The sequence below is a fragment of the Crinia signifera genome, chromosome 6 (assembly GCF_055691185.1).
Source record: "Crinia signifera chromosome 6, ASM5569118v1, whole genome shotgun sequence".
Classification (NCBI taxonomy): Eukaryota; Metazoa; Chordata; class Amphibia; order Anura; family Myobatrachidae; genus Crinia; species Crinia signifera.
In genome coordinates this window covers 37,857,249-37,875,797 of record NC_139222.1, presented here as the reverse complement: position 1 = coordinate 37,875,797, position 18,549 = coordinate 37,857,249, and positions in this window count along the sequence as shown.

Here is an 18,549-nt window from a genome sequence, read left to right as displayed (position 1 = left end):
CAGCGTGTCTACTGAAAGCCTCCTCATTCCTCAGGACTAGCCGTAGTACTCCCGCTTTCTCTTCTTCTGGGGTATCAGGTTCTCCAATCTGTAAACTTCTCCACCATTCCTCCTGGCCATTGACTTTTGTTTCTTTCTGATCGGTGACAGTCTGTTGGACGGCAATGGTGCTTACATCTAGGATATCTTGGAAATTTGCTTCGTAAATCTGTGCAATGGTTTGAAAGCGGGCCACCTTGACGGGGTAATTGTGCGGATTCAGGAGTCGTACAGGAACTTTTCCTTGCACAACGGTGACCAGGGCCCGGGCTACAACAAACGGCTCAGTCCAAGTGTCCTTATTTCTCTCCACAACAGCATCGTAATCTCGTCCTCGTGGGCCAACTTTGGTCTTGCACCAAATCAGATGCTCTGAATTTGGGGGTAATATGATGTTTCGTCTCTCAGCACTGCGAACAGTTCCTATCTCCCCTCTCTTGTCAGCAAATCTCTGTTGACTCTGAAGGAATCGGATGGTCTGTTGTACCGATCGTCGTTCGGGAAGATTTCGGGTAGACAATTCTTGTTTCAAAGCATCAATCAATTCTTCTGGGCAATTCTTTAGGACATTCATGCCAATAACGATGGGGGGTAGCCATTGATCTTTGACGGCTGTAATCAAGCATCCTTGATTGAGAAGTCTGGCTCGTCCTATTTCAATCTCAGCCTCCCAATATCCACAACATTCGATACTTTGCCCATTGCTGGCCAATAGTGTCAGCCAAGGCGGTGGTGGAGTTATGATGTTGTCTTCTCGCCAGTGTTGAGTAAATTTATCCCATTGGATGGTGGTCACTTGTGACCCAGTATCTAACAACGCGTGTAAGTTGACTCCATTTATTTTAATTTCGATGATGGGACAACACCCCACGAATTTCGGTGTCCATTCTTGCGAGGTGGGACCTTCTATTGAGGAATCTCCCGACGGTTGGTCCCTGCCCTCGGGATTTCTTCGTTTAAAGGGGCGGAGCTACGGCAATTTCTCTCTATATGCCCACTTCTCTGGCAACGCCGGCAGATAGGTCTTCCTTGCTCGTCGAATTGATCTGTAGGTAGTCGTCTAGAGCTCCACGAAGTTCCTCGCCCGGCGCTACCATAGGGTGGTTCTCTACCCATCTGCCATGATCTTGATGGTGCCTGTGTTTCTTTCAACGTTTTTAACTCTCGACACAGCTCGGTCATCCCTTGAGTTAATTCGGCAATTTGCCCTTTTATTTCTGTGATAGGGTCTTTAGAGGCGGTGGATTGGATTTGCTGAAGGGTGGTTTCAACAGGTACAATTACGTTTCCCTTTTTGGGTTTATCGCCCAGCACTTTTCTGATCAACTCCTTGAAATTCGAAAAGCTGATGGGTGCTTCTTGCCGATGTAACATTTTTAATTGTCCTTTGGTATTCGCATCATAAATTCCGTCTAGGAATTGGTTGGTTAAGGTCTCGTCTTCTTCAATCGGCTCTTTTGGGGCACACAACTTTATATCCCGGAAGGCCTCTTGCAATACCACCGCATATTCTCGAAGTGTTTCATGCGGCTGTTGTTTCCTAGAATAAAACAGTGTTTTAAGTTCGGACAGAGTCTTCTCATCGAACTCCTTTGCCAACTTGTCCAATATGTCCTTTGCCGACTTCTTTTGGCTTTCCGGCCACGACTTCACTTCTCTTTTCGCGAATCCCTTCAGTTGAGCCAAAAGAATCTCCACTTGTTGGTCTTCATCTAATTTGTATACCTGGAACATGGTCTCAATTTGTTCCCTAAAGTCACGGAACGCATTGGTTTCAGTTGTCTTGCTGTCTCCAGTATAAGTGGGAAGCCAGGGTGCCCCAAAGTAATAGGGCATGGTTATCGATGCCGGTTTACGCATAGTAGAACTTACTGTATCCGCTGCCTCTCCTTCTCTTGTAGTGTTTATTTTCCTGTTAGGCGAGGGATTTATTGTTGGTAGGAACCTTTTTCCGGATGTTGACGCAGGAGTTTGCGGATTTGACATTTTTCCTTCGTATCCTGTTCGTGGACGCCAATTGTGAAATCCCGGATAGAATTTTCCTTGGTAAGTATGTAGATGGTTTCTTCTTTTTCAAAGATTACACGTTAGTTTTCAAAGACTGGTTTTCTTTTATTATACGTTGAACAATGTATTAAACAGACAATATTACAGTGTAATTTTCCTCTCGCAGGAGTAATTACATGAAATACACTACCATTTCAATGCAAATTTTATTAAACCGTTATATAAAATGTTTCTAAGTTGAACTGTTCCTTTTCTTTCTTAGAGTTGAGCTGCTAAGCACCGACTACAATAGACGTAGAGGTAAGTTGACTGTAATTTCCTGCTCTGACTCTTTCTACTTTAGTCGTTGTAACGCTGTATCTGCTACTCTGAAGATCCTGTTGGAGGCGTCCCCTGGCCCAACGAAAGCCGGGTTTAGCCCCTGATGCTTAACATATACTTTACTTCCTGTATGCTACGAAGTGTTCCCTGGTTCTAGCAAATATGTCGTGCCTTCCTTGTGTCGGCTAGGAAACTATAATGTCTTCTTAGGCGTCCCCTGGCTTCTTGCTAGCCGGGTTTAGCCTCTGGTGCTTAACATATACTTTCCTTCCTGTATGCTACGAAGTGTTCCCTGGCTCTGCAAATATGTCGTGCCTTCCTTGTGTCGGCTAGGGAAACTATAATGTCTTCTTAGGCGTCCCCTGGCTTCTTGCAAGCCGGGTTTAGCCCGTTATATATATATGTGTGAAGAAGCGAGCAAAGCACAAGGTAAGTATCTAACGGGTACAACTTTCTCAAGCTTCACTGGTATATGTCACTCCTTATTCTTTAGCCGCACAGTCATATTCTGACTGACTAAGTATATATCTGTATCTTCTATGTTGTATGGTTTGACAGGGGAAGGCACACGCCCGACACTGTATCACTGTGCCACGATTAGCCCTGTCTGTTTCTAACGTGACAACTGTCCTACTTCTAGGAGTTTCCCAGAATACACAGTGTAGGATGCTTTCCTGAGTCTTTAGCAAAAAGCTGTACTGTACTGTTCTTTATTAGAACTAAGCTGCACTACTGTCCACTGTATAAGACCCACTGACAGTATATATCACTGTTGAAGTGCAGGCATTTGCTGTAGAATGCAGCCGTGTGGAGGTGTCAAGCTGTCACTGAGCTGTGGGCATACGCTTGTGGAATGTCATAGGGTATGGGTGACAAGCTGTCACTGAGCTGTGGGCATACGCTTGTAGAATGTCACTCAGGCTGGGCTGATTTATTATGTGCCAGCGGTGATAGTCTGCATTATAGAGATGCTGTCACTTTGACTGACTGCCAGCAGGGATAGTTTATACTGGAGCTGCCTGTACTAGTCTGTGTTTAATTGCGGGGTTTGCTGAGGGAGATGTAGGGTTAAAATGGGGATGGAGCAGGACACACTCACCGCACCCTTCACTCCTTGAATCCGCCTCCAGGTCCGCCCAGTCTCCGTCTCTGCTGCCGGGCTTTCTGCTCTCTCCCCTCCTCTCAAGCCGCCCAGCGATGACGCTGCAGACTCCGGCCTCCAGATGGATGGATGCCGCCCCCTGTATGACACGCCGGACTCTCAGCGGGGATCACCTCCGATGCCGCCCGGTGATGACGCCTCTCACCACGGAAACCGGCGTCGGGACCTTCTGCACAGACCGCCGGAGGTCTCCCCTGCTGCCACCGACGACGTTGTCAGGGACCCGGACACACTGGTAAGTATTACCGCCGGTCTCAGCACAGCTTCTGCTACCTCTCCGGCTGCGCCGCTCTGCCGTATCTCTCTCCTTATTCTCTAACTGAGGTAACTTCACCTCACCGCTGTCAACTGCCCCTTTTTATAACCTTTCAGTTAGGCGGGCAAACACAGGGAGCTCGCGCTGGTCGCGAGTCTCCCAACTTTATTAGTTAATGTTTATGTCGCCAGACACTCGGGGACCAGGCTCCCCTGTATTGTTGAGTTGATAATTCAGTCTACTGACTTTAACAAAGGGCAGGTTGCCCGGTGAAATCCACGTTGCCTATGGTGAAAGGGGTGTTGTTTCTTCCTTCCCCATGTTGTGCATTCCCTTCCATGAAGGTGCCAATGGATGCCTTTATCACTTTACATTAAAGTCTGTGTTGCCTTCTGTGAAGGCATGGCTGAATAGATATATACATATTTCACACCTTGTGCTGTCTATATTTCTCCCCTGTGGGGAGGGTACCTTGAAAACACCACAGTACTTTATATTTAAAGATTATAGAACATCACTATATATACAATCATCACAAAGGGGGCGTGGTCATGCCTCGTTTCCTATACTTTCAATGGTACTGGAGTGGAAGTAACATAAAACATAACATAAAATTATACTAATGCTGCTGCTGCTATGGTACAGTGTCCCCGCATTGGCCCGCTCACATCAGCACACGCGGCAACCGGGGTCTGAGTATAACACAGCGCAGCAACCACTATACCTGACAGCTGATAGCACTGACTCCACATAGGCAGCAGAATTGGAGCAAACACAGACGCTCCGCGCTGCACATTTTCATTCACCCGGCGCCCGCCGATGCTCTCCCACCTCTCAGTTTGTTGTACAGCGTGCCATGTGATTGGCTCGCGGCACGCTCCGCCTCTGTCCCTTCCCCCCCCCCGAGGTGGTGCACCTCGGGAGTTGTAGTCCTGTCAGCTGGCTACCCCTCACGCTACCCAGGAAGCAGCCGGCTGTGTAGGAAACTACATCTCCCAGAGTCCCCTTGGCCACCTCGGGGGAGGAAGCGCAGTGCTACTGCATTAAAAATGAAAAAAAAAAAAAACGGTACAATCGGTACAGTTGGACGGTATGGTTATATACAGTATACCAACGCACTTAAGGCCCGATTCAGGCAGGTAACTGCTGTGTGGCCGAACGTCCCCACCGCCAGCACCGGAATACCATCGCTAGCATGTGCCCGAACGGAGGAGAAATCAATCGATGGTCACCGATCCATCGAATGATTTCTGCAAACTCTGGTCTGAATAGTAAGTCAATACTTACTTTTCAGATGGCCGCAGATCGCCAAATTCATCAGCCGCCCTCACCAAGCATTGCATGGAACGGGCCCCTGAGTTTGCCTGGCTTAGTAACTTAAAAGGAGAACTCTCCATTACAAATGCATACTGGCACAGAGTTTCCAAAGAGGGCTATGGGCCGTATGCACTAAGCTTTAAAAGTGATAAAATGGAGAGTGATAAAACAACCAACCAATCAGATCATTTTTCAAACACAGTCTGTGACACGGCAGGCAGGAGCTGATTGGCTGGGGGTTTATCACTCTCCATATTATAACTTTTGAAGCTTAGTGCATCCAGGGCCGCCGAGAGGGGGGGGGGGGGGGGGTACTAATTACCGGCCCGGGCTTGCTGGTGGGGCCAGGCGGAGACCCTGGTCCGACTCCCCCTTCCCTCCCGGCCTGCAGCAGCAGCACACACCTACAGCATGTGCTGTGCTGACAGCAGGCTCAGCATGAAGTGCTAGAGACTCCCGTGATTAGGCCACGCCCCAAATTTTTTACCGGGGCCCAGCATACCTCTCGGCTGCCCGGAGTGCATCTGGCCCTAAGAGAGGATCAGTACAAGCCTTCATAACCTGAAGTGCAAGTTGGATAACTGTAATGCATATGTGTCCAGGAAATAACAGGAGGGCAATATATCCTAAAGGCCCAAACACTAGACAATTTCGTTAACGAACAATATCATAACAATATCACTGGAGCTCTTGGAAGAACAATATAGTGCATACACACTGAATGATGTCATTCAGTGACATCATCAGGTCACTGCTCTGTACATGCAGCCATTAATGATATATATTGCCTAGAGACCAGGGGTCCTCAAACTCATTTGCTCCGGGACCCCATCAGACAATAAAAATAATTACGGGGCCCCTGCAAGAGACTGCAGAAAGTCATCACATCACATGTGTGGTCAGCATACAGCACATACATGTCAGCAGCGCGGAGGCACAAAATGATGGGAGGAGTCTAATATACCATAACCCATCACATCACATGTGTAGTCAGCAGACAGCACATACATGGCAGCAACGCGGAGGCACAGAGTGATGGGAGGAGTCTAATATACCATAACCCATCACATCACATGTGTAGTCAGCAGACAGCACATACATGGCAGCAGCGCGGAGGCACAAAATGATGGGAGGAGTCTAATATACCATAACCCATCACATCACATGTGTAGTCAGCAGACAGCTCATACATGGCAGCATTGTGGAGGCACAGAGTGATGGGAGGAGTCTAATATACCATAACCCATCACATCACATGTGTAGTCAGCAGACAGCACATACATGGCAGCAGCGCGGAGGCACAGAGTGATGGGAGGAGTCTAATATACCATAACCCATCACATCACATGTGTAGTCAGCAGACAGCACATACATGGCAGCATTGTGGAGGCACAGAGTGATGGGAGGAGTCTAATATACCATAACCCATCACATCACATGTGTAGTCAGCAGACAGCACATACATGGCAGCATTGTGGAGGCACAGAGTGATGGGAGGAGTTTAACATAACAGATAATTCAACAGATTTTTCAGACTCCTTGCATCATTGACTAAGATTAGAAAAGTCATCATCCTGACGGTCACAACATGGAGAGAAGGCTGGAACCCACTTTGGGGTCAGGATCCATAGTTTGAGAACCACTGGTGTAGACTGTATAATTTAGGGAAGAGATGAATTTCAGTTAATTGCAACTTCAGAACTATAATGGGCCCCAACTGCGCAATCCCTGACTACAGGTACCGGGTCATTAGCCTAAAATAAATTTATAAAAGGATACATATTATATATTTGTTGTACTGTAGTATTGTAATATTGATGATATATGTATTTAAAAAATGCACTGCTATTTCATTACTTGATTGGAAGATTGCAATGGTTTATGGCAGGGTTGCCTACCCTAGCTGGAAGGGTCACATATATTGGGTCAAGTTTCTCAGAATTTAAATGACAAGGAGCAACATCCTATTAAAACCCCCCAGGCTCATAAACACAGTTTCGCTGTTATTGGGATTGTTTGTTTATTTGGCAAAATGCTGTTTATGGCTTTCTTTCTATCCCAGCGTCCATCATGTCTGCCAACAGCGAAATCCCACCAAACATCTATGAGATGATACGAGCTAGATATTCCACAGAAGATCCCAGTATTATTAGCCCAGGAAGAGCCTCTACACAGGATGACACCAGGCCACCCCTGCCATCATTTGTTTTTACTATTGAACCAATTGGCATCACTCCTACTGAGCAGGAGGAGGATATTAGACGCCAGCAAGAGGAACCTCCCCCATCCCCTTGTTTACAATGCTGGTATAAGCTTCTGGGGGTAAGGGCCTGTGAAGGCAATTTAAAAAAATTTCTCTTTAAACCAGTTCATGCAGTTTTTGTGTTAATATATAAATGTAACACAGCATCATGCACTAATTTACAGGCACATTATAGCAGACCCTATATATCCAAAGAGGGGTCTATCTATGTCTGCCACTCATGGGCCTGGATGTATTGCAGTGTGATTCTCGGGGCCGTGCCGGATGTGGGCTGAACTTGGAGGATTTTTTAAAAGGGAGGCACGGTTTTGCCTTTGTAAATGACTGCCGCTTTAAAAAATAATTCCGAGTTCAGTCGGCATCCTGCACGGCCATTGGAATCCAACCACAATTTATTTGATTTATTTATTAACAGTTTCTTATATAGCGCATCATATTCCATTGCGCTTTACGAAAGGAGACAGTGATACAACAAACAGGGTATTTACAGACAGTCAAAAGGTATGAGGGCCCTGCTCACAAGCTTACAATCTACAGGGAAATAGGCATTGATACATAAGGATAGATACTGTATTCTTTATTGCATCGATTATACTAGAATGCAAGGTTCCGTGTCTGGTTCTGGAATTTGATAAGCTGAGTTTTCAGGGAACGCTTATAGGTTTGGAGACTGGAGGAGAGTCTTATTGTGCTTGGGAGGGCATTCCACAGAGTGGGTGCAGCCCAAAGATAGTCCTGCAATCGGGAATGGGAGCGAGTAATGAGTGTGGATGAGAGACGCAGATCTTGGGAGGAGCGTAGAGGTCGTGTTGGAAGATATTTTGAGATAAGAGAAGAGATGAATGTTGGTGTAGTTTGGTTTATGGCTTTGTGTGTAAGTCAAAGAATTTTGTATTGGATACGGTAGAATACAGGTAACCAATGAAGTGACTGACAGAGTAGCTTTGCAGACGATGAATGTCTGGCTAGGAAGATTAGCCTTGCAGCTGCATTCATAATGGACTGTAGTGGTGAGAGTCTGTATTGGGGAAGGCCAATAAGGAGACTATTGCAATAATCAATGCGTGAGATGATGAGAGCAGGGGTTAGAGTTTTTGCAGTGTCTTGTGTAAGGTAAGGGCGAATTTTAAATATGTTTTTTAGGTGCATGTGGCATGATTTTGAGACAGATTGAATGTGGGGTACAAAGGAAAGTTCAGAGTCGAGGATAACACCTAGGCAGCGAGCTTGAGAGGTAGGAGTGATTGTCATCTTCTCAACAGCAATAGAGATATCAGGTTGGTAACTACTATTTATTGGCGGAAATATGATTAATTCTGTTTTTGAAATATTAAGTTTGAGGTGGCGAGATGACATCCAGGATGAAACAGCAGAAAGGCATACAGAGACACGGCTCAATATACAGTAGATGGGGACAGGTCCTGGGAGGATAGGTAGAGCTGAGTATCATCTGCATACAGATGATACTGAAATCCAAAAGAGCTAAATAGTTTGCCAAGAGATGAGGTATAGATTTAGAAAAGCAGTGGACCTACAACTGAACCCTGAGGTAGTATAGAAGAAGTTTTTGTACCTGCGCACTGAATCTATTTGTGTTTTTTTGACTAGCAGCTGCTTTTTGAATGGATGACTGGGTCCGTTTGTACAAGATACTGGAATGGGTGGTGGTGCGGCGCTCTGTCACTGAAATTCTACAGATGTTTGATAAAATGTTGTTCTTTATTTATTTACAAATGTAGCTTTTATACATATAGCAATTGGCCTTTTCAATACACTGTTCAGTCAATCGGGCTGAAAGAGTGCATTCCTTCAAGGTCAATAGATATGGTTTGCCAAATGTACATGAATGTTGTGCCTGAATTACACAATATCAGAATACAATTAAACGAAAAAAATGTGAAAATAGAAAAAATATTGAAGAATTAAATAAATTGGGTCATGGATTGGATGTCCAATAAATTGTATGGTGTGTACACTCGGATTGGATATGTACACAATGAAGTGGTAATTCCTGAAAAAAAGTTTATACAGTCTTGCAATGTGAAGCGGTGTCCCGCTATTTGTAATCCTTTATGATTTGAAATGCTTCCTGAAAAGGAAATGGTGATACCTGTGCGTTCGGTGCTTCGTGTTCCGGAGCGGTTTATTCTAAGTCGAGGTTGCTGGGGATACCCGGGTCCCAGACTGGGTGTGCTAGGTCTGTGTACTGTAGAGCACCGGCAGCTCCATGTGTAACACGGCTGACCGGGCTTCAGTGAATGCAGACGCTGCTCCCTGTCTTGGCGAGGTGTCGCGGCTCACCATTTCAGGATGTGGAGTCCTTTGGTAGGTCTACATGCTGTAACACTGCAGAAGAAGGCAAAAGCCGAAACGCGTTGGAGGGTACATACCAATGACCACTGACACTTCAAGCCGACCAAGAGACCGACACCTGTGAGAACCCCACAAGTAGGTAAGCGGAGGGTGCACACGCCGCCACGTAACGGAAGACGGAGAGAGACTGACACGGAGCAAGTGTACCGGCAGTGGTGAGTATCAAACAGGAGGGGGAGCAGGGCAAGCCAGCAGGGTCCTGTCCAAAGAGGTAACCGGTCATTGCAAAGGACTCCACATCCTGAAACGGTGAGCCGCGACACCTCGCCAAGACAGGGAGCAGCGTCTGCATTCACTGAAGCCCGGTCAGCCATGTTGCACATGGAGCTGCCGGTGCTCTACAGTACACAGACGTAGCTCACCCAGTCCGGGACCCGGGGATCCCCAGCAACCTCAACTTAAAAAAAAAAAGCTCCCGAACACGAAGCACCGCGAGCACAGGTATCATCATTTCCTTTTCAGGAAGCATTTCAAATCGTAAAGGATTACAAATAGCGGGACGCCGCTTCACATTGCAAGACTGTATAAACTTTTTTTCAGGAATTACCACTTCATTGTGAACATATCCAATCCGAGTGTACACACCATACAATTTATTGGACATCCAATCCATGACCCAATTTATTTAATTCTTCAATATTTTTTCTATTCAACATTTGTTTTGTTTAATTGTATTCTGATATTGTGTAATTCAGGCACAACATTCATCTACCATTTTGTAAATCATATCTATAGACCTTGAAGGAATGCACTCTTTCAGCCCGTTTGACTGAACAGTGTATTGAAAAGGCCAATTGCTATATGTATAAAAGCAACATTTGTAAATAAATAAAGAACAACATTTTATCAAACATCTGTAGAATTTCAGTGACAGAGCTCCGCACCTTAACCCTGAGGTACTCCAACTGAAAGCGTAGCGAAGATGAGGTAGAATCAAAGAAACAAAGACTGAAGGAGCAGTTAGATAGGTAGGATGAGAACCAAGAGAGGGCTGTGTCTTTTCAATGTAAAAGTCAAGTAAAACAGAGTAAGTTAAAACAGAATGTAGAGTGAGCCTACTGTACATAATTACTAGCGATGAGCCTGTCCGGATCCCCAAGATCCAACAGATCCGAATATCGGGGATCCGGGCCAGATCCGAGCCGGCTCGGGTGTTCCCGCCTGAATTCCGGACCAATAACGAGGCCGAACGTCATCATCGCGCTGTCGGATTCTCGCGGGAGCGGGATCTTATAAAAGACGCACGCGCGCCCGCCATCTTCACTCCAATCTTGGAGAGGGAAGAGCGTGGTTGGGAAGCTCCGTGTGCTCCGTGCTGTGCTCTGTGCCATGTGCTCCGTGACCTGACCTGTGCCCTCACTGCCCTGTGCTGTGCTCCGTGCCATGTGCTCCGTGCTGTGCTGTGCTCCGTGACCTGCCCTCACTGCCCTGTGCTGTGCTCCGTGCCATGTGCTCCATGCTGTGCTGTGCTCCTTGACCTGCCCTCACTGCCCTGTGTTGTAGACTTGTGGCCTGAGCCCTGTAGTGTGATTTAACTAACTAGGTGCTGCAGTGCTCACACGCAGGGGCTGCAGTGTCCACTGTCCAGGGGCTGTCCTGTGGCCCGTGCCCTGATGTGATTTATTTAGCCCTAAGCCCTGTGTTGTGATTTATTTTATTTAGCCCTGAACCCTGTGTTTTTTTTGTGATTTAACTAACTCAGTGCTGCAGTGCTCACACACAGGGGCTGCAGTGCTGCTGAGTAGTATACTGTGTACAGGGGCAGCATTAATACAAGGGGCTGTGTCCAGTGTGACGGCCTATATCTTATCCATTGTCCAGTGTCACAAGTCACTCACGACATATATCCTGTGTCCTGTCCTGTGTGACGACTGACGACATATCCTGTGTCCAGTGTGACGACATATATCCTGTGTCCAGTGTGATGACATATATCCTGTGTCCAGCGTGACATATATCCATTGTCCAGTGTGACGACATATATCCTGTGTCCAGTGTGACGACATATATCCTGTGTCCAGTGTGACGACATATATCCTGTGTCCAGCGTGACATATATCCATTGTCCAGTGTGACGACATATATCCTGTGTCCAGTGTGACGACATATATCCTGTGTCCAGTGTGACGACATATATCCTGTGTCCAGCGTGACGACATATATCCATTGTCCAGTGTGACGACATATATCCTGTGTCCAGTGTGACGACATATATCCAGTGGCCAGTGTGACGACAATATATCCTGTGTCCAGTGTCACAAGTCACAACATATATCCTGTGTCCAGTGTGACATGTAATGTGTGCTGGCATATATCCTGTGTCCAGCGTGACATATATCCATTGTCCAGTGTGACGACATATATCCTGTGTCCAGTGTGACGACATATATCCTGTGTCCAGCGTGACGACATATATCCATTGTCCAGTGTGACGACATATATCCTGTGTCCAGTGTGACGACATATATCCAGTGGCCAGTGTGACGACAATATATCCTGTGTCCAGTGTCTCAAGTCACAACATATATCCTGTGTCCAGTGTGACATGTAATGTGTGCTGGCATATATCCTGTGTCCAGCGTGACATATATCCATTGTCCAGTGTGACGACATATATCCTGTGTCCAGTGTGACGACATATATCCTGTGTCCAGTGTGACGACATATATCCTTTGTCCAGTGTGACGACATATATCCAGTGTAACGGGCTGTGTCCAGGGGCAGTGTCCAGTGACCAGGGGCAGTGTCCAGTGTCACAGGCTGTGTCCAGTGTAAAAAATCAGAAAAATAAATAAAAGTATTAAAAAATTTTTTTGGGGGGAGGATGATGGAGGAGGAAATAGTGGGAGATCAGCAACCTGATAGAACTTCTGAAGCTGCTACCACCAGTCAGATTCATGATGGCAAGGCCGATGGTCAAAGGCCTAGAGGCCATGTAAAAGCAAAGCAGAAATCAAATTTTACAATGGTCCATAAAAAAAAAATTAAGTCACGTGCGGAGAAAAATAAAATTGGCAATATGCCGTTCACCACACGCAGTGGGAAGGAAAGGCTACGGCCTTGGCCTTTGTTTCTAACTGATGGTACAGCGTCTCAGAAGAATGATGGTAGCCCTTCTGCTACTACAAAAAAAAGAATGAAAGTTTTTAAGACAAAGGCGAGTTCACAAATGTCACAAATCCCAGAGGAGAGTCTAAGTGTGTCCGTGGATGCCATATGTGAGCCGGACCTTTCAAATACTGTTTGTGAAGAGGAGGTTCATTCCACCATTTGCATGCCCTCTGCAAGTGTGTAACGAAAGAAAAAAAAAAGGGTTTGTATTGGATGCACTCCTTATAATTGATACAATATCTCTTGGCAAAATTCCTTTTATTGTTAAAAGATGTGGGGGCTCCTTGATATCTTTATTAGTTATATGAGGGATACGGAGACAGCCACATAGAGCGAAAATAAGAGGTTAAAAAATACACATTGACACACAAACAATGGTGTTTATGGAAAGAAAAAGATCAGTGATTATAAAGATTTAAAATGTAGGTGGAGTAATAGACTGCCGGTGCTTAGATATATTTCGGGGTATATTCCCCACCAGAGTGTGTTCCTGAAAGTGTTATGATGTCACATTCATAATTTTAAAGTAATTTGCTGTGCAGGACAGTGTTATTAATGCGTCCAGTGTTATACACAACACATTGGTCGTCCTTAGGAAATCTTCTGATGTCTATCGGATATCGGGAGGGTGGAGCAACAGTTTCCTCTGCTGGGCGGGACAGTTGGTAACACTTAATTAATTATGTGTACTGCCACGTCAGGATCACCCGTTTAGAATGGGTGATATGAGGTGTACCCCGATTATTATCGGGTGTGCTCACTGCTGTTGTGCTCCTATACTGATAGGTATCAACATAAAATTCTGGATACTACAGTGATGATCCTAGCCGCATGCCCAAAATAAATGCCTTTAATTGGTCTATATTAGCATATTACGGCTCCCTAATTGGGATAGGTGTTCTGTGTTTTTAACAAAATACAGTCTCTGATGGTAGTCTATCGTGACCACATATACTGCTGGTGTCAAAATGACACTGTGACTGCAGGTTAAAACAACTTTTTACTGTGTGATACTGTATCTCAGTAAGTTGCAGCATGGAGCAACAGTGCCCTCCGGTGGACACCTTTAAATATGACACTTTGACACTAGTCTCTGCTTTAGCTAGGAACACACTAATATCGTGAAATTAAATAAGGAACATAAATCTCCTAAACTAAGCACCAAACAGTCTAATCTCAGACCCTACAGACAGACAGGACACGTGTTTCGCTCGTTTAGCTTCTTCAAGCTGACCACAAGAATGTTCTCCAGCTTGAATATTTATTAAAAAGTGTACAGCCAATGGCTGACTCCATTGGTGTCACAAGGTGCGCTTCAGCCAGTCACAGGGCGCGTTCACTTCCGCCCTGTGTTCCTGGTTTAATTGTCATCTGCCCATAGTGACCACATCGCGTTGGTCACGTGACCCGGACGTCGCGTCACGTGACCGGTCACATGGTGCTTGCTGGCCAATCGCGCCGCTGTAGTTCCAGACCCGGAAGTTAGAAGACTTATGCTGCGGCCCCGGCATCTGTGTAAGTTAAAGCCACTGTTTGAAATTGGCTGTTAGTCGCAGCAGTTGCGATTAAAATGGACTAACAGCCAATTTCAAACAGTGGCTTTAACTTACACAGATGCCGGGGCCGCAGCATAAGTCTTCTAACTTCCGGGTCTGGAACTACAGCGGCGCGATTGGCCAGCAAGCACCATGTGACCGGTCACGTGACGCGACGTCCGGGTCACGTGACCAACGCGATGTGGTCACTATGGGCAGATGACAATTAAACCAGGAACACAGGGCGGAAGTGAACGCGCCCTGTGACTGGCTGAAGCGCACCTTGTGACACCAATGGAGTCAGCCATTGGCTGTACACTTTTTAATAAATATTCAAGCTGGAGAACATTCTTGTGGTCAGCTTGAAGAAGCTAAATGAGCGAAACACGTGTCCTGTCTGTCTGTAGGGTCTGAGATTAGACTGTTTGGTGCTTAGTTTAGGAGATTTATGTTCCTTATTTAATTTCACGATATTAGTGTGTTCCTAGCTAAAGCAGAGACTAGTGTCAAAGTGTCATATTTAAAGGTGTCCACCGGAGGGCACTGTTGCTCCATGCTGCAACTTACTGAGATATCACACAGTAAAAAGTTGTTTTAACCTGCAGTCACAGTGTCATTTTGACACCAGCAGTATATGTGGTCACGATAGACTACCATCAGAGACTGTATTTTGTTAAAAACACAGAACACCTATCCCAATTAGGGAGCCGTAATATGCTAATATAGACCAATTAAAGGCATTTATTTTGGGCATGCGGCTAGGATCATCACTGTAGTATCCAGAATTTTATGTTGATACCTATCAGTATAGGAGCACAACAGCAGTAATCACACCCGATAATAATCGGTGTACACCTCATATCACCCATTCTAAACGGGTGATCCTGACGTGGCAGTACACATAATTAATTAAGTGTTACCAACTGTCCCGCCCAGCAGAGGAAACTGTTGCTCCACCCTCCCGATATCCGATAGACATCAGAAGATTTCCTAAGAACGACCAATGTGTTGTGTATAACACTGGACGCATTAATAACACTGTCCTGCACAGCAAATTACTTTAAAATTATGAATGTGACATCATAACACTTTCAGGAACACACTCTGGTTGGGAATATACCCCGAAATATATCTAAGCACCGGCAGTCTATTACTCCACCTACATTTTAAATCTTTATAATCACTGATCTTTTTCTTTCCATAAACACCATTGTTTGTGTGTCAATGTGTATTTTTTAACCTCTTATTTTCGCTCTATGTGGCTGTCTCCGTATCCCTCATATAACTAATAAAGATATCAAGGAGCCCCCACATCTTTTAATCATAAACTGTGTACAATGTATTTGAAGAATGGCAAAATGTGAAGAACTGTATGACCATCTGTTAATTGACTTACCAATACAACTATTTGCCCAATATCATGTCCTGAAAAGTAAATTAAGATGCAGTTTTTCATTTATATTTTCAGCACATTTATTTATATTCTCAACTCATTGTGATATAATTACGTGTAGTCATAACTCCCTAACAGTTGATATCTGCAGTTTACCTCTAAATTGTATCATAACTCTAGATTAGAGATGTAAGCAGATTCGTAATAATGTTTTGGCAAATCTGCTCTCAAATGTTTTTGTTTGGATTCAGTTTTAAGTGATAAAAAGATTGCTAAGCAATAAAAATGTATAAAAATCGATACAAACACCTAAAATCATGTAATTTTTGCAATCGTAAATCCGAAATTCAGATTTACAATCTGAATTCTAAATCATGGAAAGATCCGCACCATGACTCTTTTTGGATTGGATTCCTCGAGTGATCTGCACTGGTTTTGGTTCAGTTTGGATGCACAAAATTCTGGTTGATTTGGATTTCTGGAGAACCGAACAGCACATCTCTATTCCAAATATTTATCCAATATAAATGCAGAATGGGAGTTGGGATTAATTTAGTTCTAATCAGGGGTGTAACTAGAACTTTGTGGGTCCCATATAGGGTGGCCAATCCCAGGATCGGGATCGGCGGGATCCCGGGAGTTGGCCTAAAAAACGCCGGGAGTGGAATCCTGGGTTTGGATCTTCCAATCCCGGGATTTCGGGATTATATGCGCATGCGCATATCTAATGCCGGACGCTACCCAGGAGTTCCTGATCCCCAGACTGCAGTCTGGAGCGGGTATGGGCAGTCCGACCTGCATAGCATGACCTCTGACCATCACGCTGCGCAGGTCGGACTGCCCATACCCGCTCCAGAATCATCTCTGACCTGGACCGGACCTGGCAGCATCGGCCGCCCGCCCTCCGGGCGGCTCTACTGCTGCTGCTGCTACCGCCACCGCCTCCCGCTCCTGTCTTCAAAATGTCTGCCCTGCTCCCGGCCGCCGGTGTAAGTATATGAATGTGCGGGGCGGCTGGAGCGGGGGGGACTGGGCTTCTTTGTAGCATGTGTTTTGGTCTAAACTGATTAGAGATGCCAATCCCGGGATCCTGGGAATCCCGGGATTGAGCATTTTTCAATCCCGATTCCCAGGATTGAAAAAATGCCCTGGGATTGGCATCCCTAGTCCCATAGCAAAATCTTGAGAGATGTCACAATCACAAAAAGTATCTCAGTTTAGATACAATCACAATTTTTATCAGCTGCTTTATTCAATTGGGTTTCCATAATTATATATATACGTGTATGTACCAAAGATGCTTCGTAGTATTCAACTATGCACCAATAAGCAGCACCTTTGGTTTGAGTACACGTATATCATTGTCGAAATACAGCTGAATAAAGCCACAGATATAAATTGTGATTGTATCTAAATGGAGATATTTTTTGTAAGTGTGACATTATAAGATACATTGTACTGAGGGGGTTATTCTAGTTCACTCGCAAAGGCACAATCATCACTCTCTTATGGGCAAAACCATGTGCACTGCAGGTGGGGCTGATGTAACATGTGCAGAGAGAGTTAGATTTGGGTGTTTTTTTTTGTTTCTGTGCAGGGTAAATACTGGCTGCTTTATTTTTACACTGCAATATAGATATCAGTTTGAAGTACAAACCCCGCCCAAACCTAACTCTCTCTGCACATGTTACATCAGCCCCACCTGCAGTGCACATGGTTTTGTCCATAAGAGAGTGATTGTGCCTTTGCGAGTGAACTAGAATAACCCCCTGAGTCCCTTAACTGTATCCATTTAAGAATTTTTTATGTATCTTTTTATGTATATTTGTATATTGTGATTTAATACTGTGGTAAAATAAATATCTCAATTATACAGTATTATCTATATCTATATATACAGTATATATAGATTACTATAAGATTCTTAAATATATATATCAATATATATCTCCTCGGTGCAGCGCCTCCCTGCACTGCAAATTTCGGCGCTATCGCAGGTGGTAGGAAGAATTAGAAATAAAAAAAAGTATAGAACAATTTATTTAGAGGGTGCAGGGGATAGCCTGCTGGGTCTTTGGCCCCCCCAAGCTGCCAGGCCGCAAAACAGCTGCATCCCCTACACCCTCTATAGTTACACCACTGGGTTTAATTTATCTGAGCATCAGCCAATTGAATTCACATTTCTGAATCAAACACAATTGATATGAGTTAATATAATTAAATATATTATGGTGGAAGACAACAAAGAATCATACCTCCCAACTTTCCCGGTATTTTGGGACGTTCCAGCATCCTGCCCTGGGTCGCCATTGTCCCGCGATGGGGGCAGTTAGGAGTCCCACCAGCATGAAGAGAATAGACGCTGTGTGCATGCGCACAGTGTCTATTCAGCGAGGCAGAGCGGCGCAAACCGGGGGCGCAACCTTAGGAAGCGTCATCCCATGCCCCCTTTTCACAGGCCACACCCCCTTTTCAGGGGGACGCAAAGTTGGGAGGTTTGAAGAATGAACTACAAAAACAAAGTGCAAGCCAGAGCTCACCCGGATGGGCTATGTAGGGAACAATTGGCCTACAATTAGCTATAATTAGATATGGAGAGCTCATGTAAAATGTATAAGGCATTAACACAATTCCTAAAATACAGATTTGGAGCGTTCCTTGGGCGCTTGAAATTTTTACCCCTCCTCCTCTCCAAGGATGGTGATACCCAGCAAGGAGAATAAATATCGATAGTGTGATATCACAGGGATGATCAATAATTCAAATAATTGA